This window comes from Aotus nancymaae, unplaced genomic scaffold (genome assembly GCF_030222135.1).
Source record: "Aotus nancymaae isolate 86718 unplaced genomic scaffold, 86718_ANA_hifiasm-v0.15.2.pri h1tg000029l, whole genome shotgun sequence".
In the NCBI taxonomy this organism is placed as follows: Eukaryota; Metazoa; Chordata; class Mammalia; order Primates; family Aotidae; genus Aotus; species Aotus nancymaae.
In genome coordinates, this window is record NW_026988442.1 from 83,689,921 (window position 1) to 83,713,540 (window position 23,620).

A 23,620-nucleotide genomic window follows, 5' to 3' on the forward strand; every position below is an offset into this window, starting at 1 on the left:
TCTCCAGCCAGGAGGGGGTTAAAACCAATATTTGCAGATAAAGAGGTAAACATATTTACATTCCTCTCTTCACACTTTATGCATATGTCATGCAGTGAATAGTTTTAGAGGTCTGTTTGTACTATCTCTCCAGAATTTTTACAGTCTGGAGGACACAAAATCTCTATAAAGTGACTTATTGAAATAGAAGCAGATTGGTAAAACCGTTTTCCTCTTATGAACTGTGAAGAATGATCCTCTAAATGAAATCAGGAAGGAACTGGACAGAATCTTGTTTAATGGTCTGACAAAATGAATCACAACGATTCCAGACATCCATCACTGCTAAAAGGGGACCACAAATGATCTGTGAACCACTATATATTGATTACCCATGTAGTACAAGTGTCGGATTTAATGTTCACACACCATAGAGAGGCGGCAGGGACAGATGGTGCCTTAACTCTTCTTTGATAGATTTTAATGGTGAAATATTGATTTCTATCTGGCCAAGGCCTGCTGTTAGGGGCCAAAGTCATTTGTTGGGTATTGCCGGACACCCAGTTGGCCCGGCGTAATCAATCATTTTTGGCAAGGCAGGTGAAAATCCAGAGAGAAGCACCTTGGAACCCAAACTGGAGCGTGATGTGTCTGAGTCCAGCCACCTAGAGAAAAAGAGAGAGAGAGAGAGAGAGAGAGAGAGAGAGAGAGAGAGAGAGAGGACTCTTGGAGATTGTGCTTGTAAAGAATTATTAATGATAAGACATGTTTACTGAGGAGAGTCGCAGCGAATCAGAGCTGACATGAAATAGTCTGGGAGCCTCGTGGAGAAAATGAGCCTCTTGCTAAGAGGGACTATATTTTATTTAAACATCCTTCTAAGGCTGAGAACTCAGGTAATCTGTTGTGTTACAAGCCACTGGCTGTTCTTGCCATCCAGAGAGATAACACTGAGGCGCTAATAGGAACACATCAATCACAATCAGGCTGCAATTCCAGCGGTGTCTCGTCCTCCCAGCTCCTCTTTAAGCTCCTTAATAACGGTGATAACATAGTTCGGGGGCTGCTGAGAGGGGCTCTCCCCTCTGAGGGTCATATTCATAAAGTGAATAGCTTGCCAAGTCAGCATCCAGGGAACGGGATCTATGCTGGAGGACTTGCGTGCAGCGGGAGAGGGAGGGTTGTGGACCAGCTGGGGAGGGTTGGACTCCAGCAGGAGAATTTTTCTGTCATCTGTTGGTCCCTAGGTTTTGTGATGTCACTCCTGCCTCCTTCCTAAGAAAGGGGTGTGAGTGTGTGTGTGTGTGTATTACATGTAATTATGAAATAACAATAATCATTTTCTTGGGCAGCTTATAAAATGGTTTAGAAGGCAATTCCCAAATGGAACCCTCAACGTGTTCTGAGTGATGACAACCTCACGGGAATAAGTATTTGGCTTCCCTGGAAGATTCTGGGTGCAAGATATGTCAGGTGGGTGGGGATGGGTGGGGGGAAGGGGTCCTCCCAGTCTCTGCAGCTCTGTGTCAGCCTCTAACCTATCACCCTCAAGGTTAAGCATCTGTTTGCTTGTTTGACTCCTCCATAGGTGATGAGTTCTTGAAGGTGGCCATTGTGTCGAATTAATTATTGTATCCTCAGTACCCTAGCACGTGGCCTAGGGACTCACAAGATGCTCAATACACGAATATGGCTGAATATACAGATGCAGGCAAGTGTTTATGTTGAAAAGAAGTCAGACATACTTCCTTGCACCTTTTGACTGTTCACACGAACATGTGTGTTACACATGTTACACAGTGCATTCATAATGGAATGCACTGACCTTATGAAGACATGCAACATATTTTCTATCTATTTGTGTGATTTACCTTTTATGAAACTGCCTAACATAGTGAGTGACAGCCTGGACTCTAAAGCCAGACTGCTTGGATTCAAATCCTGGCTCCACCACTTATTAGAAGATGACTTTGGGCAAACTGTTTCAAACTTTTGTGCCTCAGTTATCTCATCTGTAAAGTGGGTATAATAACAGTACCTATGTTTTGAGGATTAAATGAGTTATTAGATGTGAAGCATTAATAGCAGTTCCCTGCAAACATAAGTGTAAATATTTTTACGTTATATATTATGCTTAAATGATATAATCTAGCCATGGCATTATATTCAAAATATTTACATAAATGAATGCATATATATGTGTGTGCATAGAAAGCCTTTACCTGGGTGGTATTAGGAATCCCAACAATTATTTGCCTTGTTCTCTTTGATATAGCAAACCTGCGCTTACAAGAGTACATTTTTCTTGGTGGTGCTTTGGTGGGGTGGCGGATATTTTGATTTATGGTAAATTTGTGTACTCTTACGCTATTTCACGTTGGGGCGTCAGTGGGTCTGTACGCTTGCCTGACTGTATTTATCTCCCAAAACCTGTGCACAAGTGTGTGTCCCTAGCTAAACAAGTGTGTGTATTGGTACTCACATACAAAGGCGCTGCAGGACAGGAGGAGCCCAGCTTTGTGGACAGCCCAGCTGTGCAACCTGCCCCCAGATGTGAGCCTGCAGGCAGCAGATTCCGCTTAGATTATCTTGCTTACCTAATGATTTTTGCTTCACTGCCTTGCTCGATTGTGTTCACCAGGACGGCAGGCTATTAAAATGTCAAGGCACATTGAATTGTTGTTATTCAGGAGAGAGACCTTTCCAATCAACCTGTGTTGTGGGGGTTGCAAAAACTCCCAGAAGGCGATTGGAGAGAGGCTTTATGGCTTTTTTACATAGATGGGGGTGAGCAGAGAGGTTGAGAGAGGGCACAGGGAGGGAGGGGTGGGGAGAGGTGGGGTGGGAGCCCGGGTTTATGGCAGCTGGAGTGTGCTAATTAAACTGCCATCTCCTCAAACAGGTATTGGTGGTTTCTTGCCTTTGCATTTATGGCTAACTGCAATATGGCCTTGCTGTTGTGGTTTTAAAAAGGGAGAGCGGGAGGTGACTCACGGCGGGCGGTGGCGGTGGGAGCTGCAGTGCTGACAATCAGGATGGGGTATAAGGAGCAACTGTAAGGCAGAAATACCAAGGAGTTATATCCCTGGTGTACTGGCAGGAAGGGCTAGAGAAAAAACAAAAAGATTTCTTCGGCCCTGCGCCTGTCCAGGCTCTGCTGACAGCCAGGTTCCCTGCACACAGGCGGTGGGGGGCCAATCCGGTTGACAGTGCCGAGCTGCGGCTGCAGTGTCACCAAGCGGCACCCCCGCCCCGCCCGCGGCCGCGCCAGCTGGGACAGTCTGGAGACCTTCTTTTCATGCCGTCAAGTCTCATTTTGCCAAGAATTTATTTTTCTTCGGTAAGAGAGGGAGAGAAGGGGGCAAAGGACGTTCTCTTAACGTATCCAGAGATCAGAGCCGCTGAAGGCCCCAACCGGAAACTCAAACTTCCCTGGATTGACTTTTCCCCTTTGTTCACATCATCTCACAAATATTTGGCTTTCCCCGGCCACGTCTGTTTCATTTCTGCTTCGGAGAGATGGCTTTGTTTTTGCTTGCGTGCGGTTCTGCGAGGCGCTCCACGATCCCGCCCCCAGGCAGGGCAGCACCTACCCGTGGTGCGAGTTCCGCAGTCGCGAGGCTGCTGCGCGCTCTCGCCTTTGTCAGTTTCATCAGCCCGCGTTTCAGCTGCGCGCGCGCATGCGCCCTCCCACCCCTCCGCCAGTTCCGGACTGGCATCCCCGCCAGTCTCCCGCGCCCGCCGTTCTCAAGTTCCTCGCCCTTCCTGCCAGCACCGCACACTCCCCAGCTCACCACGTTCTTTTCTCGTTGTTGGCGCAGACCGTTCTTCCAGCCTAAACCAAATTTTATTTATTCGTTCCCCGCCTCCTCCCTCCCTCTCGTGGCTGCATTAGGCAGAGTATCTCTGTAGGGCGACCTCAGATCCCTCAGCCTCGGTTCCTTCCAAGGGTTAGGCTCCCGGAGTGTCACTGACCCTTGAGACCTGCTTTGGTCCGTTTTCCCCGCCTTTTATCCGAAGACGTTTACCCTCCACCCACAGCACGCAGTCCGGCGCCCTTTGGGAACCTTTGGACGGGATGCTCCCACCTTTCTGCCTCCCCAGCAGGGTGAGGGCCCGGCATTTGAGGACAGTTTTCTCTCCCTTATAGCTTTAAAATGCTTTGTTGAAAATGGCCGTTTACTAGTCTTAAATAAAATTGGTTTATTCATTTAATCAGAAACACACCTCTCAGCCTCCCATGGCCTGTAAGAGATTCTCTCTGGGTCAAGGACCATTTTGTATTTGTTTCTGTAACCTGGAACATATAAATGCTCAGTAAGTTTCAAACGGATGAAGGAAAGAAACAAATTTTCTCCCTGCCCTGAGCAACTCTCATTTTCTATGTTTGCGATGTATCATAATGCCTGAATACAAGCTCACTATGATAAGGTTGGTAGATTTTTCTCAAATTCCTGTATTTTAATTATCTCCCCCTCTCCTGCTGTCGGTCTTCAAAGCCACCAGGTGGCTTTGGTCCAGTTCTAGCGCTCCATTTTATTAAGGCTCAGACAGGACAGTGTCAAATATCAAATGGTTCATTGATGATGGAGCCCAGAACAGACTTGACCTTGGGCCTCCACAGTCCTAGTCCATGGCTCCCTAAATGACATGTAGCCTTGCATGCCCTTGTCGCCTGTGCCCCAACTAGAATCTCAAGAAAATGTTAAAGCAGGCTGGTGCCTAGTTTCCATTAAATTCTCTTCTGGGTTCTTCCTAGACTCTCTCTGGCACTGCTTAAGAGGGAGACTGATTTAATGGATATTAAGACATGATTTCCTTTCTTAGCTTCCCCTTAGCCCCTACCCTTGCCTTCAATTATCTGTATGAAACACAGTAGGCTCAGCTCTGTCTTAATTGGATTTTCTGACAATCACCAGTAACTTGGAGCTGAGTGCTGTGCCCATCACCTGGGTCAGTTCATTTCCATGATTAGATTTATTTAATTAACATAACCCCAGTGTACCTTCGAGGAGAGGGACAGAGAGCTGCCCAAATGTTCCCTGGACATTGTGCTAATGGCAGACTTGGTTCCATGCCAGCAACCTTAACCTCAACCAGAGCTGGCATTTGAAATCCCCACTGTTGTGGTGAGGCCAGGGCTTCGGGGCCCCAGGAGGTGCTGCCATGATCCAATAGCCTGACACGGGGGAAGATGAAGAGGGGCATTGGAGGGACTGATCTACCAGCAGCAAAGGACAGCTTTGCCTCTCCTGTGGCGCACTGGGGGCAGTGTGGGCTCCATTATACATCAGCTGGGTCTTTTGGCTTCCATCTCTCTAAGTTCCTTAACTGTAAAATGGGAATAGTAACGATCACAAGATTGCTATAAGGACTCAATGAGATAAAGTCTATAAAATGATCATCTCAATGCCTTGCACAGAGTGCACCCGGCCCCTATATGTCCTGTCTGATGTAAGAGTGCACACATGCACACACACACATACACAGTCACAAGCTTCTTCATACTGGCTGGACTCCTCTTCACTCTTTTACTTCCAACTCAGTTTTTTCTTTATTATCTTATTCCTTTCCCTGCATTTCCTTTCTCTTGCTCCCTGTCTCTAATCCCCTCTTTTCATTTGGCTGCACTTCCTTATCCTTCTGATGAAGTTCTCTCCTCTGGGCCCTGCCCCAATGGGTCCTGTGATGTGGGCAGGTGCTCCTCTGTCTCTCCAGGAGCACCTGTCCTAGCTTTGTTACCCCATTCTGCAGTCATTTACTTCCAAGTGTGTCCCCGCAACAGACTTGGGGCCCCTTAAGGCAGGGACGGTGGCTCAGTCAGCTAGCAAATAGGGGAGACTTGATAAGGTTGGTGGAAGGAGGCAAGGACTCTTTTTATGATTCAAAGTCAGTCTTATAAACTCCAGAGAAGCACCTGGCCACCACTAGTTCCTATGCGGTTTATCAAAATTCAAGAGGCACCTCCTTCCTCCAGCCAGGGAGTCTAGCTAGCTGCATGGAGCATGGGCTGGGCTTCAGCACTTACTTGCCTCCTTGGTTCAGGGCCTGTGCTTAGGACACACTCCATAGCTGTATGAGTTATGCTGTATAGTAGCCAAGGATGCAGACGTGGGCTGCCTGGGGACTGGGCATTTGCTCCTTGAAGTGGACCATGCTTCTACTTTTAAAGAAGTCCCTGCCATCAAGCTGCTCCCTGGCTCTGTAGCTATTTCCCACCGAGCCTCAGTGGGATGTGGGTAGCTGCCACACGGTGTGACAGAGCTGCCTGCACCCCCATGGACACACTGTCATCTGGCGGTGGTTGCTGCCTTCAAGGCGGTAGAAGGGAAGAGTGCCTCCTCCCTCGTGTGCCCTGAAGCTGCCCCTACAGGATGACCTTTCTGCTTTAGTATTTCCCTTGAGGTGATTGTGGAGAAAGGCAATCATCTGTCCAGCTTATTTTATTAAGTGCCCACTTCATCAGGTACTGTGCACAAGTTCTTTGTTCCTCACGTATCTCCAGGAAGTAGGCAGTCTCCTCATTTCACAGATATGGAAATCAAGGCTCAGAGAAGAAAAGTAAGACTGGGAGATTCTTTCCAGTACTCTGTTCTCCTCTTTTCCAGGGAGGGTACCTGACTTCTGGAGTCTCTGAAGGTCTTCTTCGGTATTTGTCAGGCCTCGGCAGTTAGGTTGGAAGGGGCACCTCTGAGTTGGGTGAGAGATACGGTGTGAGAGGCTGGCTGGGTTACAGCTTTGTTTGGCCAAAGCTTGGGCCATATCAAAACCATATGGACACTGGACTGCTAGAAAAGCATCCCTTTTCTCCTGGCCAAAGAGCAACTAAAAGAAAGAGAGATTGAAACATTGAGCTCCCAAGAGGCCACACACATTTGGAGTCACTTCTGCTAATATAGCTTGTAAAAATATAAAACACTTTTGTCACTATTTTAGAAGCAGGGAGGCAGAAAAGGTCATATTTTCATCTCTTCACATTTCCAATAATCAAATAAAGTTTTGGAGTTTTTGTTTTGTTTTGTTTCCTGCTCTTTCAATGAGTCTCAATGCTCTCGAATTACTAATATTTCCACGATTTCCTGAAATTTCAGTCTTTCGCCTCCACTGAGGGCTGGTGTTTGTCACAGCCTCAGGCTGAGCTCTATCAGTTTGCTGGCAAATGACTTCTTAGAGAACTTCAGAAAACACAGGACAGACTCGAGTTCAAAAGACTGTCCTGTCACTTATGAGGCAATTCCCGAATCTCTCCCAGCCTCTGTTTTTGCATCTGTAAAGTGACTGTGACCGTGAGTGCAACACAGGGACATTTTGAGGAATGAATGAAATCACACAGGTGAAGAGCATGGGAATTACTTGGACCATATTGGGCTTTCCCTAGATGTTAACTTTCCTTTCCAGATCTTCTTGTAACCTTGATCCTCTCTCTAGGGTGTTCCTATGAGAAACTTGTTTGACTTAGTTCCAGGAAATTACTAGTTCTATGCTTAACGATTAGATTTTCATTTATATGCATTTGTCTTAGACCCCCAACTTCAAGTGGGGTTCCATCAAGGACTTAAATGGTTTGAATCTCTCCCATTAGGGTGGGCATGCTGGGTATTGTATCGTCTTTGAGTGGCTTCTTGAAGTGGCTGCAGCTCACAGGGAATGGATGCTCTTTATATGTGTTTCGTGCCATAGGGCCATTAGTTGCCCTTGTCTTTTAATTAACAGGTCCAATGGTGATAATAAAAATAATTGCCCAGGATTGTTTAGAGGAGTCCACAAGATCACAGATGCAAAGAATTAGCCCTGGGCCTGGCATAGAGCAAGTGCCCAATAAGCTGTAGTTATTCTTATTTGTGATTGATATTTTTATCCCTAACGTGTGAAAGGTATTATCTATCTATCTATAATCTATCTATCTATCTATCTATCTACCTACCTACCTATCTATCTATCTAAAATCTACCTATCTAGCTATCTATCATCGACTTACCTACCTTGTTCAATATTACTAATCATTTACATAATAATATCATAAGAGTCCATTTATGAAACAATGGCTCCAACAACTGAGCAAAAGTCGTGCTGCAGCCACTTCAAGGAGCATTATCTCCTGTGCCACTTGTAGACTAAATTCATTTAATTTGTTAATTTCACCGTTAGAAGTTGTTTAATGTCAGCCAATGTTTGGAATTTTTATCTGCATTTTGCAAAGCAAATGACATAATAAAATACATTAATATAGGCAAATATCTAATCAGGCTTAAAAAGTTAGATTCTATATGTAACAAAGACTTGTACTCTTAAGAAAAGAGTAGTTATTGCTCCTTTAGATATTCTATTAACTGCCTTCCTTCATTTTGTGAAGGAATACTTTAATGAGGTTCTCATCTGTTTACATCATAAATATTTGTTGAATCATAGATGGTATAAAGACATGGTTGGTCCCTGCCCTCAAAGAAGTCTCAGTCTGATGGGAAGACCAACCTGGGTCAATACACCTGTGCTATGGGAGAGGTATACAGAGGTGTTGTGGAGGCAGAGCAGAGGGCTTCTTATCACACTTGGAAGAAGGGAGATCAGGGAAGGCTTTGTGGAGCAACAGCGATAACCCTGCAATTTTACAGAAGAGGAAAAAACACACTGGGTATGTTGAGGGATAGTAAATGGTATTATGGGTTGGGGGGGTGAAGGGAGGCAAAGCAGAAAAAGGCCGAGGTCCCAGACAAATGGCTAAACTCAGTCCAAGAAGTGTGGACAGGATCCTAAGAGGTTCAAGAGGGGAAATGATGTGATCAGTCTTATGTGTTAGATTACTGGGAAGATGGAGGATGGGCTTGGGAGTGTGAGGTTCTGCTGAAGCAGGAGATAGGGAATTGCTTTTCAAAATGTGGTCCAGGGACCAGGAGCATCTGCATCACCAGGGAGCTTGTTAGAAGTGCAGACTCTTTTCTTCCCACCCTAGACCCAAATCAGAATCTGCCTTTTAACAAGGTCCCCAAGTGGTTTATATCTAACTGCACTGTAAGGCTTTTGAAAAGGTCAGACTAAGCCAGGATGGGAAGTGGCTTTGGAGACAGAAGGGGAAGAGTTAGAGTCCTGTCTCAGCCTCTGGTTCCACTGAAAGTGGAAGGACCTACCAGGGAGTAACAGAAGAATTTTTTGGTAAGTTCTCTCTAGAAGCAGCTGTGTAGATGGGCATGGTGTGCCATCAGATCTGTAAATTGGTTAGCTGTCCAGAGTTTATTAGGAATTCCTAAAATGTACTAAAAGAGAATGTGACAGGTGAATTATTTATGCAGGGCTTTGCTCAGATAGAGTGCTAGGTAAACACCATTTGAAGTGAGTGGGAGCTTCCTTAGCTTGTTCTGCTAGTTTTAAGGGTATGTAATGTGCTTGGGGGTGGGGCTATGGATAATAAACAACATTGGACCAGTGGGATAGCTGGCAAGGCCATGGGGTTGGGGGAGCGGCCTTTCTTTTAGAACATCTCCTTTCATCCAGGCGTTCATATGTGGAGGATGATGCCAGGCATTGGGAATATAGAGATGGGCTGGAACGAATATAAACATGTGCCACAGACCGAAGATGTTTGAACAGCCACATGCATAGATGCGATGTGTGCAGCAGGGATGGGAACTCAGCACTTGCCCAAGCTTTGGTAGCAGTTAGGGCTGACACACAAAGTTTCTGAGCCAAAGCACCAAGATTCCAAACTCTTCCTCCTGGGGTACCTTGGGCAAGTCCCACAACCTCTTTATGCCTTGGTTTCTACGTTAGCAAAATGAGGATGATAATACTCCTCAGGGTGGTATCAGAATTAGATGAGCATGTGTATTTGAAATGCTCAGGAAAGGGTAGCAATCATCATATTATTATTGTTGTTGTTGCTATTATTATATTATTCTTAACTTTGCTTTTATTCTTCTGAGACATATAGAAGAGATACAAAACATTCTCTGCTCTCAAGAAATCTCCTAGTTAGCTGGAGAGAGGACACAACCATGGGTATCACCATGCAACAGAAGCTAAATGCGGAGGAGGCCATCAGTTTGGAGGGGCTCTGAGGAGGGTGCTGCCCATGGGCTGGGATATCCAGGAAAGGCTTCTCAGGAGAGCTGCTGTCGAGATGGGAACATGAGTGAGGGGCAAATGTGTCCTACAGTCATACTAGAAGGAGAGCAATAGCAGGGGAACCCTGCAGATTGGAGGATGGAAGGATCTATAGCAGCCTTTTGGCCCAGGGCTTTCATTCTGCACATAGGGAGCAGGCCAGAGGGCCTCCTTCTTGCTCAAGCTCGCACAGCAGGTTAATGGTTATGTTGGGCAGGCACCCAGTCTGCTGCCTCCTGAACTAGTGTTGTTTCCACCTCAGCGGCAGTGTGTCTGCATAGAAAACCACACATATCCACATGTGAAAAATGACAACAGACCTTATACCCTTTGCAAACATTAACTCAAAATGGATCACATACTTAATGGTAAAACACAAAACCACACTATTTTCAGAAGGAGAAATTTTCATAGGACAAAACCTAGATGACCTTGGGTTTGATGATGACTTTTAAAATTTTATTATTATTGTTATTTTTTGAGATGGAGTCTCACTCTGGTGCCCAGGCTGGAGTGCAGTGGCACCATCTCATCTTACTGCAACCTCTGTCTCCGGGTTTCAAGTGATTCAGCCTTTCTAGAAGCTGGGATTACAGGCACGCACCACCATGCCCAGCTAATTTGTGTGTTTTTAGTAGAAATGGGGTTTCAGCATGTTGACCAGACTGCTCTTGAATTCCTGACCTCAGGTGATCTGCCCGCTTCATCTCCCGAAGTGCTAGGATTACAGGTGTGAGCCACTGCACCCAATCCTGATGATGACTTTTTAGATGCAACACCAAAGCCATGCTCCACAAAGGAAATAACTGATAAGCTGGATCATATTAAAATTAAAAATTTCTTCTCTGCAAGACACTGGCAATAAAATAAAAAGAGAAGCCACAATCTGGGAGAAAATACTTCCAAAAAAAAAAATCTGTTAAAGACCTGTTATCCAAAATATATATAAAAAATAAAACTCAACAGTAAGAACACAAACAACCTGATTAAAAAATGGGCCAAAAACCTTAACAGACATCTCACCCAAGAAGATACACAGATGGCAAATAAGCCTATGAAAACATGTTCCACATTGTATATCATCAGAGAAAGGCAAATTAAAACAACAGTGAGACACCATTACACTCCTACTAAAGTGGCCCAAATCCAGAACACTGTCCACACCAACTGCTGGCAAGGATGAGGAGTAACAGGAATTATCATTCATTGCTTGTGGGAATGCAAAGTGGTACAGTCACTTTGGAAAAGTTTGGTGGTTTCTCACAAACTAAACATACTCTTATCATATAATCTAGCAATCACTCTCCTTGGTATTTACCCAGAAGAGCTGAAAACTTACACTCACATAAAAACCTGCATGTGGATGTTTATAGCAACTTAATTCATAATCACCAAAACTTGGAAGCTACCAAGATGTCCTTAAGTAGGTAAAAGGATAAATTAACTGTGGTATGTGTAGACAATGGAATATTATTCAGCACTAAAAAGAAATGGGCCATCAAGCCATAAAAAGACTTTTCTGGAGAAAATTCAAATGCATATTACTAAGTGAAAGAAGTCAATCTGAAAAGAAGCTATATACTGTGATTACAAATATATGACACTCTGGAAAAGGCAAAACTATGAAGACAGTAAAAAGATCCAGGATTGTCAGGGGCTGGGGGCAAGGAGAGATTAATACGTGAACACAGAGGAGTTTTCGGACAGGGAAAATTGTTGGCGTGATACTGTAATGGTGAATGCATGCCATTACACATTTGTCCAAACCCATAGAATGTACAACAGCAAGACCGAATCCTAAACTATGGACTCTGGGTGGTCATAATATGTCAGTATAAGTTCATCAATTATAACTAATGGACCACTTTGCAGGGGCATATTGACTATGGGGAGGCTATGCATGTGGGAGGGCAGGGAGTGTCAATTTTTCTGTGACCTTATAACTCTTCTAAAAAATAAAGTCTATTTTTAAAAAGCCCTTACAGCATACAAGGAGCTCACTAGTTCTTGGGGGTGGTGATGTTGTCAGGCCAACTGCAGCAACGTAGATGGAGAGGAGCCTTGAGTTTTGAGTCTGGTGAGAGATAGGATCCAACCTCTCCATAAACAACTGGGTCCCTCTGTAACCTAATTCTTTTAATGGTTCCTCTTGTCCCCTCCCTCTCTTTCTTTTTCCCTTCTCAAATGTGTCCTAAAGCTCTACTGCATGCAAAGTCTCATGTTAAGTATTGGAAACATAGACCTGAATGAGACTTAGTCTCTGTCCTCAAAAAGCAGGAGTAGAAATTCTTTTCTCTCTCTCCTTCCTTCCTTTCTTCCTTCTTTTCTTCTTCCCTTTCCTTCCCTTCCTTCCCTCCCTCCCTTCTTCTTTCTTCTTTCCTTTCCCTTTCCTTCCCTTCATCCCCTTTCTTTCTTCCTTCCTTCCTCCCTTCCTTCTTTCCTTCCTTTCTCTTCTTCTCTCCTTCTTTCTTTCTCTCTTTCTTTCCCTCCCTCCCTCTCCCTCTCTCTTTTTTCTTCTTTCCTTTGTTCTCTTTCATTCTCTCTCTTCCTCTTTCTTTCTTTCCTTCCTTCCTTCTTTTCTTTCTCTCTCTCTCTCTCTCTCTCTCTCTCCTCCTCTCTCTCTTCCTGAGACAGACTCTCACTCTGTTGCCCAGTCTAAAGTGCAGTGGCATAATCACAACCCACCACAGCCTTGACCTCCTGGACTCCCACCCCAGCCTCTCAAGTAGCTGGGACTACAGGCTTGCACAACCACACCTGGCTAAGTTTTGTATTTTTTGTAGAGATGAGGTTTTGCCATGTTGCCCAGGCTGGTTTTGAACTCTTGGGCTCAAAGTTCTAGAATAACAGGCTGGAGACACCGCTTCCAGCCAGAAAATGTATTTTAATAGAAGAAATCAATTTCATTTAATTGGCAGTGGCAGGCTTAGTGCTATATGAAGGGATCTACTGCTCCACCAGGACCCTGAGTGAAAGCAGGCAATGATTGATTAGCAATGTCTGGCAAAGGTGCAGGTAGAGAAGAGTGGTTGCTTCTGGTTTGTACATATTTCCAGAAACAAATACTAGACTTTGAGAATGTTTGCATTTGGGCCTCACAGCCATATATGTAATGTTCAGTAGTTAGTGCAATCAATGAGTAGACTAGCACTAGGGATTAAAAAAAACTCCATTAGCTAGCCAACCAAAAACAAACAAAAAACATCCCGCCCCATAAACAAACAATCTGATGTGGGGAAGCTGGCATGCGAGTGGGTAATATATATCCTGCATGGCTGAAAACCCTCCCTGGGTGGAGCTCCATCATGCCCAGCTCGTTGGCACCCATCCTACAACTTCTCATCTATACGTTGACCTCCTTCATTAGTGGGCCACAAAGAGTCCTTTGTGGGTCACTGGCAGCTATATGAAATTGCAAAGGGACAGACAATGTGTCTCCCCATAGGTGTTTCCATGAGAGTGATAGGCTGAGCACACACAAGAAACATGAATGACTGAAATGCAAGGATGCACATGCCACCTGCCTGCAGGGCACATGCATGAACATGGACTTGCCTGGGCCAACAGAAGGATTGAATGATGGCAGTAATTAGTCCTTGTGGGGGATTCTGGCGTGGCTGTCTGGAGAAGGAGGCAAAGGAGCAGACCACAGGTAGAAGACAAAATGGTCAGGAGTGCTCTAAGAAGGGAGAAGGTCAAGTATTGGAGCAATAGCTCAGAATCTCGGTAGGAAGACCAGTTTGGGAATGGGGAGAAGTCCAGACCAAGAAGAATTGATGGTTGAGTATGGTGGCTCACTCCTGTAATCTCAGCACTTTGTGGGGCCAAGGCGGGTGGATCACCTGAGGTTAGGAGTTTGAGACCAGGACCAACATGGTGAAACCCCGTCTCTCTTAAAAAAATGCAAAAAATTTGCCAGGCATGGTGGACACTGGTATTACAATCTCAGCTACTTGGGAGGCTGAGGCAGAAGAATCACTTGAGCCCAGGAGGTAGGCTCCAGCCTGGGCAACAAAAGTTAAACTCCATCTCAAAAAAAAAAAATTGATGGTGAAACATTCACTTTTCTGCCTTGAGAAATTTCCTTTGTCTTATGGATCCCGTCTACCTTCTCAGCTAGTTCTGCCTACACGAACCTCCGCCAGCCCATAGGAACCCTCAGTGCAAGTTAGAAAAATATGCTCCAACTGGGCTGACCCGACCCTGCAGGCACACAGGTTGGCCAGCAGATGGCAACTTTGTGTGAATTGGAAAAGCCATGGCACTAGGCTTGGTCAGCCTCATGCTTAATTTTAAGATTCCCCTGGTGCCTTCAGCGGAGCGTCCTTGGGCAGCGTATACCTGCACAATTATACAGAACAGTCTTGTCTACACCCATGAGACCCACCTTGTAAACATCTCCCCATGGACACATAGGCCCCCTTCACAACTCCATAATCTTGTCACATTCTGTTCCTTCTGCCCAGAGTTCTTGTCTTCCTCTTTGCAAATTTCAACCCATATCTCCAGAGTCAGCTCAAGAATCCTGCTATTGGCAACACTTCTGGACTGTACAAGACAGAATAGAGGCTCTGAGTTCCTGTATCACTGCAGCGAGGGGCACTGCTCATCCACCAACACACACACACACACACACACACACACACACACACACACACACACGTCTTTTTCTGAAACTGAACTTTTTCAAAACAGTGTCTTCATTAACAATGTGCAATACACTAATATTTTCTATTCAATTCCTTTCTGTTTTTATTTATTTTTTTAATTTTATTTTGAGTTCCAGGGTGCATGTGCAGGATGTGCAGGTTTGTTACATAAGTAAACATGTGCCATGGTGGTTTGCTGCACCTATCAACCCATCACCTAAGTATTAAGCCTAGCATACATTAGCTATTTTTCCTGATGTTTTCTCACCCCCTGCAGACCACCCTACCCCCAAAAGGCCCCCGTGTGTGATGTTCCCCTCCCTGTGTCCATGTGTTCTCATTGTTCAGCTCCCTCTTATGAGTGAGAACATGCAGTGTTTGGTTTTCTGTTTCTGTGTTTGTTTGCTGAAGATAATGGCTTCCAGCTCCATCCATGTCCCTGCAAAGGACATGACTTCATTTTTTTTATGGCTGCATAGTATTCCATGGTGTATATGTACCACAGTTTCTTTATCCAGTCTGTCATTGATGGGCATTTGGGTTGATTCCACGTCTTTGCTATTGTGAATAGTGCTGCAGCAAACATACACATGCATGTATCTTTATAGCAGAAGGATTTGTATTTCTCTGGGTATATACCCAGTAATGGAATTGCTGGGTTAAATGGCATTTCTGGTTCTATGTCTTTGAGGAATCACCATATCGCCTTCCACAATGGTTGAACTAATTTACATTCCCACCAACAATGTAAAAGTGTTCCTATCTCTTCACACCGGCAGCTGTTGTTTCTTGACTTTTTAATAATCGTCATTCTAACTGGCGTGAAATGGTATCTCGTTATGGTTTTGATTTGCATTTATCTAATAATCAGTGATGTTGAGCTTTTCTTCATATGTTTCTTGGCCACATAAATGTCTCATTTTGAAAAGTGTTCATGTCCTTTGCCCATTTTTAACAGGGTTTTTTTTTTCTTGTAAATTTGTTTAAGTTCCTTGTAGGCTCTGAATATTAGACCTTTGTCAGAGTTTCATCCTGCTTTTAAAATGCTGGTTGTGACCTACTAAATTGATTTCCCAACTCATGAGAGTCGTGGTTTTCAGTGTGAAAGACACTAATTGAAACCACTAAGAGGCAGGAGTCTGAGAAAGTGCTGGCCAGTGAGTGCACCTGAGGGTTCTGTCCTTGGATGCATGGGAGGGAATGGATGGTGGCTGGGGTCAGCAAGGAGGTGGCTGCGCCTGGACTCAGGTGTTTTCCCTTCCATGGCCATGAACAGTGATTTGGGCAATGCCCAGATATATTTCCACCTCCCAGTTTTAGCCCTTTCTGGCACCTGGGACCTTCCTGCTGCCCCCTGGGAACCTCCTCATGGTGGCTAACGATGGCACTATACCTTCTCTCTGTCTCTCCACGTCTCTGTCACTCTTTTTACTAACCCAGTCTTGTCACTCAAGGCCGTAGAAGGGAAGGGATAAGTCTTGTCCATTCTTACATCCTTGGTACTTGCAGAGTGTAAGGCCTTCAGGTACTCAGTGAACGCTGGCTGAATAAATGAAGGAGTAAATAAGTAAGTGGGTGACTGTAGCACCCGAGCTCTGCTGAGTGAGGAGTTACAGGAGCTGGCAACTCAAATGCCTTCAGGGATCAACAGGCAGGTAACATCACTCCATGAAACAGGCCAGGTGGGAGGCAATAGGAGACAGCTATGAAGCCTCTGGAAGGCCAGTGTCTCTGTGTGACACGCCACGTTCCTCTTGCTGCTGTAACATAACAAATCACCATGAATATAATGGCTAACAACAGAAATGCATTTTCTTACAACTCTGGAGGCCAGATGTCTGAACTGAGTCTAACAGGGCTAAAACCAAGGTGTCAGCAGGGCTGGATTCTTCTTGAGGTCCCAGGACAGAATCTATTCCTTCCCTCTTCTACCTTGCGGTGGCTGCCCATGTTGCTTCACCTGTGGCTGCTTCACTCCAGTCTCTGCTCTGCCATCACTGTCTCCACCTCTTTTGTGTCAGATCTCCCTGTATCTTCTCCTTATAGGGACCCTTGTGGTCATAATTAAGGCCCATTCAGATTATCTGGAATAATCACTGCTTCTCAAAATCCTTAATTATATCTCCAAAGTCCTGTTTGCCCTATCAGGTCACATTCATAGATCTAGGATTAGCACCAGCATATTTTGGGGATTATTTTTCAGTCTGCTGTACGTGGCTGAGCAGAGTCAAGGGGAGGGATGGAGCTGAGAGTCTCCTGGGCCAGTCTTCTTACTGTAGATGCAAGAAAGTGAAGACTGGAGAGGGGAAGGGGCTTGCCCATGGCCCCTCTCCAGTTAGGAGCAACACCAGGACTGCATTCCAGGTCTCTGCAGTTTCCACAATAGCCTCTTCTCAGAGGTGGCCTGTGGCTCTGATATACTTTTCTGCAATGTATCCTCAACAATGGTACCTAAAATGTCAGGAAAAGGTTCCACACTTGTATTTTCACCCTAGGACTCAGACACATTCCCAGTTATTTCAGGAGTTTTGGAGTTGAACTAATACATGAAAAGCTGGTGTGACTTTCCAGAGATGATGCATCCTTAAAGTCTTAAGGATTTTTAAAGCCCCTTTGAGCTGTCAGGGGCACCTTAAAATAAATGTAGGTACTGTCTCTCCTAATCCCATTAATCATTCATGTCTTAACTTTCCATTCAAACTACTCATCTCTCAAGTACTCCATACATTTTTTTTTACCTTGTTGTAATCATGCAGTTCAATAAATCCAAAGTTTGCAGTGCTGATGATCAGAGGCCCAAATCCTTTCAGTTCTACTTAGGAAGGGATTAGGAGGTTTAACCTTTTTCTTTTAGATTGAACCAGTATCAGAAAAAAAATGTAAGAACTAACTTGGGAAAAAGCACCAAGGATGATGTGCCGTCGGTCAGCATCTTATGGGATACCCAGCCAATGTGTCCCTGGATATTTTGTGAGGAGGCATGTCCTCCCTAATGGTGTCTCTGAACATTCTGAAATATCCTAACATATACTTAGGGAACTGACATAATTTGATCAATTGCTATAGACAGATTGATAGATAGGACTCTTTATACACACAGATATATATCAATATAGGTACATACAAACATATATACATACATCTACACACATGCATATGGACATGCATATGAATCTGTGCATGCATGTGTGTGTGTGTGTGCATGTATGCCTCCTTGCAGACTTTTTCAGAATAATGCATCCCATAACGTTAACCACCATGTAGAATAGAATTTAGGGATATGGGTTTTCCAATACCCAAAGAAGAGCAAAGCAAGCAGGAAGAATTTGTTCTAATATTTTGGATGTGGGAAATTGTCCTTGCTTTCCTTTGTGATTTTTATTCTTAGGACCATTAATTGGCAAAGCAGATGAGGGCTGGATATACCTCCTGGAAAATGCCTGTATGGGAAAGGGGACATCCTCACCAAGAGCTCCGGGTTTAAAAATGTGGCCGGGCATCCCATCAATGAGTCAGTCATCCTGAGAAGGACTGAAATAAAATGTTTGCTCTACAGCTTCATAGACAATAGGACCAATCATGTCATTAAAGCGCGCCTTCAAATACTTGAATGCATACCTGAAATTTTCCTATTCTGAGGGATTTTGCTTTATCTGTTATGGTAGCCAAATTTGGGTGCTTTCGGTAGCAAAGAAGGCTAAACAAATGCCCTCAAGAGCCAGCAGCATAGCCAGTAACCTCAGTGAGGAAGACAGTGAAAGAGGTGGGAGGGCGGAGTCTGGGGGATGGAGTGTGTTCATCCATGCTGCAGGGGCAGGACTCAGCTCCAGCAACTGTGGACATATGTAGGTACGGATTCAGTATTTCCAGGTTATTCTATTTTATGAGAAAGGCTAGAAAATACCAATGTTAATACCAAGGAAACCATCTGGGCTGCATTAGGTCCACAGTCCACCAGCTTGAGACATTTCCTGTCTAACCTACTCTTTGGCTAACCAGTCAGTTCTGCAAAACCAACAGGCTAGCACAATAAGCAGTGTGACCATTCCCTCTCTCTCCCTGACACCCTCAAAAGCACTGTTTTGTTCTAGCAATGTTACATTATGAAATGATCATTTGGGAGAATAAATTCAAATAAAATTAAAGATAACTCATATTATTCTTCAGTTAACTTGATCAAATTTAACAAATACGAATTGTTTGCTGACTGTTTAGCAGAGTCTATGCGGGGCCCAATGACATGTTAAAGCGTTCTTTCTTTTCTTCATAACTAGTACTGCCCTTGGACTCAGGTAAGAGGGCCCCACCTGGTCCTGTATCCCGGCCAGCATTGCTTAGATTTTGTGTGCACCCAGATGTCCCAGGGGTCTTGTTAAAATGCTGATTCTATTTTAGGAGGCCTGGGGTGGGTTCTAAGATTTTGCCTTTCTAACAAGCTCCAGAGTGATGCAGATACTGCTGGACCTCAGCTGCATTTTGAGTAGCAAGGATTAGAGATCCAGCTCTGGCTGCTTCTGGCTGTGCCCTGCTGATGGGGTGAGGATTCTTAGGGTAAAAGAGTAGTGCCCATACGGAGGCCATGCCCTCTACCTTCTCGGCCACACTCTGGGTACTGGGACCCTGAGATTCCTTTCTTGAATGGCTCCCAGCCCTCAATCAGGACCTGCATGGACCTCTTTTGTGGACCATCCTCCCCAAGGCTCACCTGTCAGCTGAAGCATTGGCCTAGGTGTATATAGGGGGTGGAGAAGCAGCTTGGCCTGAGGCCCGAGGCATCCACATACTTGTGAATAGTGTCCAGCAATCAGCTGACCAAAACCTGCAGGTGATTCAGCTGCACACTCAAGCTGAGAGCCACCTCTGTAGACAAAGCAGAACCAACGGTAAATATCAGTTGCTTGGAAACCATCCCAAATAATCTGAGAAAAGTAACCTAGGAATAGTGTCATTTCTCTTCCTCTGACAACATTGCAAGGAAGACTCCTCTCTCCCTTAGCTTGACTATTAGGTTTTGAGTTTGGACAAGACAGCTCCCCTCTCCAAGCTTCCAAGGTTTAAGCCACAAAGTAAGAGTCGGACTATCAATCATTAGAGGATTGCCAGAGGCTCTTGTAGACTGTCAAGTCAGTGAATCTAAATAGATATCCCTTAAAATCTATGACATGTCTTCAGTTTCACTTATTCACATTAAAATCTGACTGATTAGTGTCCTAAACCTTTCTCTTTGAACACACATATACCCCTGGGTGGGATAAGGCTGAAAGAGCTGCATGGGACAGTCACTCTACAGCAGCCCTTCTCAAATGCTGACATGCACACAAATGGCCCATGGATCTTGCTGACATGCAGATTCTGATATTGGAGGTCTGGGGTGGGGTCTGAGAGTCTGCATTCATAGCAAGCTCCCAGGTGATGCCAGGCTGCTGGTCTGGGGAACATACTTTGCTAGCAAGTTTCTATGGTGGCAATAAGTTTGATCAGATTGCTTCCTTTTGAAGACCATGGATCAGTCTGAGAGGAAAATGGTGTTTTATGGAGACAGAGAAGAGAGGAAGAATTAACTGACAGCAGGGTACACAAAAGTGTATCTTTCATTAGGTAATCAGTGAACTGTGATTATTCATAAGAGAGACCAATGGAAACTGTAGTAAACTGGAGAGAATGAGCCTCAGTGAGGGAGTGGGCGCCACTCAGCTCTAGCACCTTGGCACCATGAAGCCAATAGTGCCAGATTTTCCAGCTTTTTGAGATATCCCAGAAACTGAATTCTATTATATGTCAATTAATTCACATTAAACTAACTGGCCAACTAAAAACCAGCTAGCATCATGTGAGCCAAACAGAATGTGCATGAAGACCAAATGGCGTGTGAGTGAACAAACTCCAGATGGGAAAGAATTCCCTCCTGGGTCCTGGAGGTTAGTAGGTTAGGGAGAGGACACTGCCTGAGTATAATAGGGGTGGATAATAAAGAGAAAGTGGGGGCCTTGGAAGACCGACATGGCTACTTCCAAAGATGTTGCCTACTTACTCCATCTCTCCCTCCTAGGGATGATGCAGAATTTTTTCCTCTGGAGCTTGAGGTAGGAGAAAATAAAGAACGAGGGGCTCACAGCTGAATCTGGACCATAAGTGATATGCTTCTACTCAGGGTAGGGAGGCGACCCAGGCCCCTGCCTCCTTGTGGTGGCACTGCTGTCCCGGGACCCTTGGGGAGTGTTTTCTGTATCCATCTGCTGAACTGGCTCTGTCTTCTTCATGGGAGGCTCTGACACAACATAGCCAGCCACAGGATGTCCAGGTCCCTGTCCGTAGCCTTGTGGATGGTAAGATTCCAGAGCGCATCCCCGAGCCCAAGTTGTATAAAATGAGCTGGAGAGACTTCATCTGGTCCACTCTCATTTTGTGACAATCTGAATCTCATTGAAGGCCTATATGGAAACCAAATTCTGGAGGTCAGATTTAGTGCCCCCTTCAACTTTGTCTCTAGGTTATTGGGAGAACTAAATGTGAGTATGTGTGAAACATGCTTTGTAAACTATAAAGTGCCACATGCGTGTCCGTGATTATTAGGAGGTAGCAGGAAGTCAGCAACTCCCAGTTAATATCCCAGCTCTTACTAACTCTGTAAACATAGTCAAGTGACTTTACTTTTCCAAACTTGGCTCTCCATCTGTAAAATGGAATGGATAAAGCCTGCCTCACCTCTGTGAGGATTAAATGAGATAGTGCATATAAACTACTCAGTATTTCATCTGACACAAAATAGCTGCTTCTCAATAAACAGTAGCTGATATTATAGTTACTATTTCTAATATATACAAATACTTCATTTCATTTTATACTTTTAAATGCTTTATAAAATTATGTAATTTTCACATCAAAAATCAGAAAATATTGATAAAAGAAAATAAAAAACAGCCATGATACCCACATCTATAAGTTAATCACTGACACCAACTCTGGACACTCTTCTAGACTTTCATATACACAATCTACCTGTAAAGATATAATTATAGTGTTTTACAACTTGACTCAGCATCATATTATGAGAAAATTTCCACATCAATAATTATATTTTTATATCATTTAAAAGAACAACAGACTCTTCTTCCACTTCTGGGGAGATGGAGTAGATAAACTTTTCCTTATTCCTTCCTCTGAGTACAACTAGAAACCTTGAAGATTATATATAAAACGTGCTTAAGAAGACTGAAAAATGGATAGAAAAATTCATACTGGATAGAGACCTCAGGTCCTAAACAATGACTCACTGGTGAGTTTCCTGTTTTTTTTTTTGGTGTTGTTTTGTTCTGTTTTAACCTTATATATCCAAGTGTTAGAGCTGACAAAGCTGACACTGACAACCTGGAAACTCCAAGGGGTGCAGACAAAAAAAAAAAAAATCAAAAGACTTCTCTTTCTAGTTAGTTTCAGTAAAGGGACAGCCTAGCAAGGTAGAATATATTTACACAGTAACTACTGCATTCTGGCCAAATACGGCAGCATAAACTGTGGACCAGTCCTATACACAACAGCAAAGACTGCACAGGGAGCCCAGACTTCCATCTGTGCCAGTACCAGCCTGTAATGAGGTGCTTCGACACCCACATACAGGATCAGTGTTAGAGAAGGTCAAATAGGGAGCCAAGACTCTCAGCTCTGCCTGGTACCAAGTTCTCCTTCCACGCCAACACCACGATGTGAGTGGGGAGCAAAACCTCTCACCCTGCCCAGCAGTAAGGATGAGATTCCTTCCATGGGAGTGGCTGACTAGGGAACTTAGACTTCCATTATCACTTGAAATAATGAACTAGTAGCTCTCCTCTTCCTGCTGAAGTGATGTCAGAGAAAGCTAACAAAAATAGGAAACTTAAATAAGATCTAGAGGTTGATAACGATATAAAAATGTGCAGTTTTCAAACAAAAATCACTTGTCATACCAAGAACCAGGTAGGTCTCAAACGGAATGAAAAGACCATCAATAGCAGTGAAAGCAGAAATGGCAGAGATGTAAGAATGATTTGACAAAGACTTTAAAGCAGTCTTCATAAAAATGCTTCCATGAGCAATTATGCACACACTAGAAGCCCATTTAAAAATAACAAGCCTCAGAAAAGAAACAGAAAATCTCGGCAAAGATATAGAGGATATGAAGAAGAACCAAATGAGAGTTTTAGAACTGAAAAATACAATAACCAGAATAAGAAGCTCAGTGGATGCGCTCCACAGCAGAATGGAAGAGACAACGGGAAGAATCAGTGAATTCAAAGAAAGAACAATTGCAATTTTACCTAATTTAAGCAGCAGAAAGAAAGTAGACAAAAAAAAAAAAAAAAATGAATAGAGGCTCAGAGACCATGAACTGTAACAAAAGATCTAACGTTGTGTTACTAAAATCTTGAAGGAAGAGAAAAAGGGTGGGGCTGAAAAAGTACTTGAAAAAATAATGGCTAAAAATTTCCAAGTTTTGACAAGAAACAGAAACCAACAGATTCAAGAAGTGAAGCATATCTCCCACAGGGTAAACTAAAGAAATCTACACCAAGGCATGTCATAATTAAACTTCTAAAAACTAAAAACAAAGAAAAAATCTTGCAAGCAGTCATAAGAAAAGGAAAGAAATGAAAAGAAGAAGATGCCTTGCTTCTAAGAAAAAAATCATTAGAATGGCAGCAGATTTCTCATCAGAAACCTTGAAGGCTGGAAGAAAGTGGCACAGTATTTTTCAGGTGGGGCAAGAAGAAATTAAGACATTCGAGATGAAGGAAAACTAAGTGAACTTGTTGCCAGCAGATCTACCCTGGAAGAGTAGCTAAAGGAAATGCTGCAGTCAGAAAGGTGATGATAAAAGAAGGAAGCTCAGAACATTAGGAAAGAAGAAAGAATAGGAT

General features: G+C 44.0%; 1 long non-coding RNA gene across 1 annotated transcript; it reads right to left on the bottom strand.

Moving 5' to 3' along the window:
• Nucleotides 1–243: 243 nt before the first annotated feature.
• LOC105728188 (uncharacterized) lies at nucleotides 244–3,605 on the bottom strand. The gene is made up of 3 exons (XR_001109958.2): nucleotides 3,449–3,605; nucleotides 2,577–2,629; nucleotides 244–644 (listed from the first exon to the last, which is right to left on the bottom strand). It is a non-coding gene; the product is annotated as an uncharacterized LOC105728188 (long non-coding RNA).
• Between the last annotated feature and the right edge of the window lie 20,015 nt (nucleotides 3,606–23,620).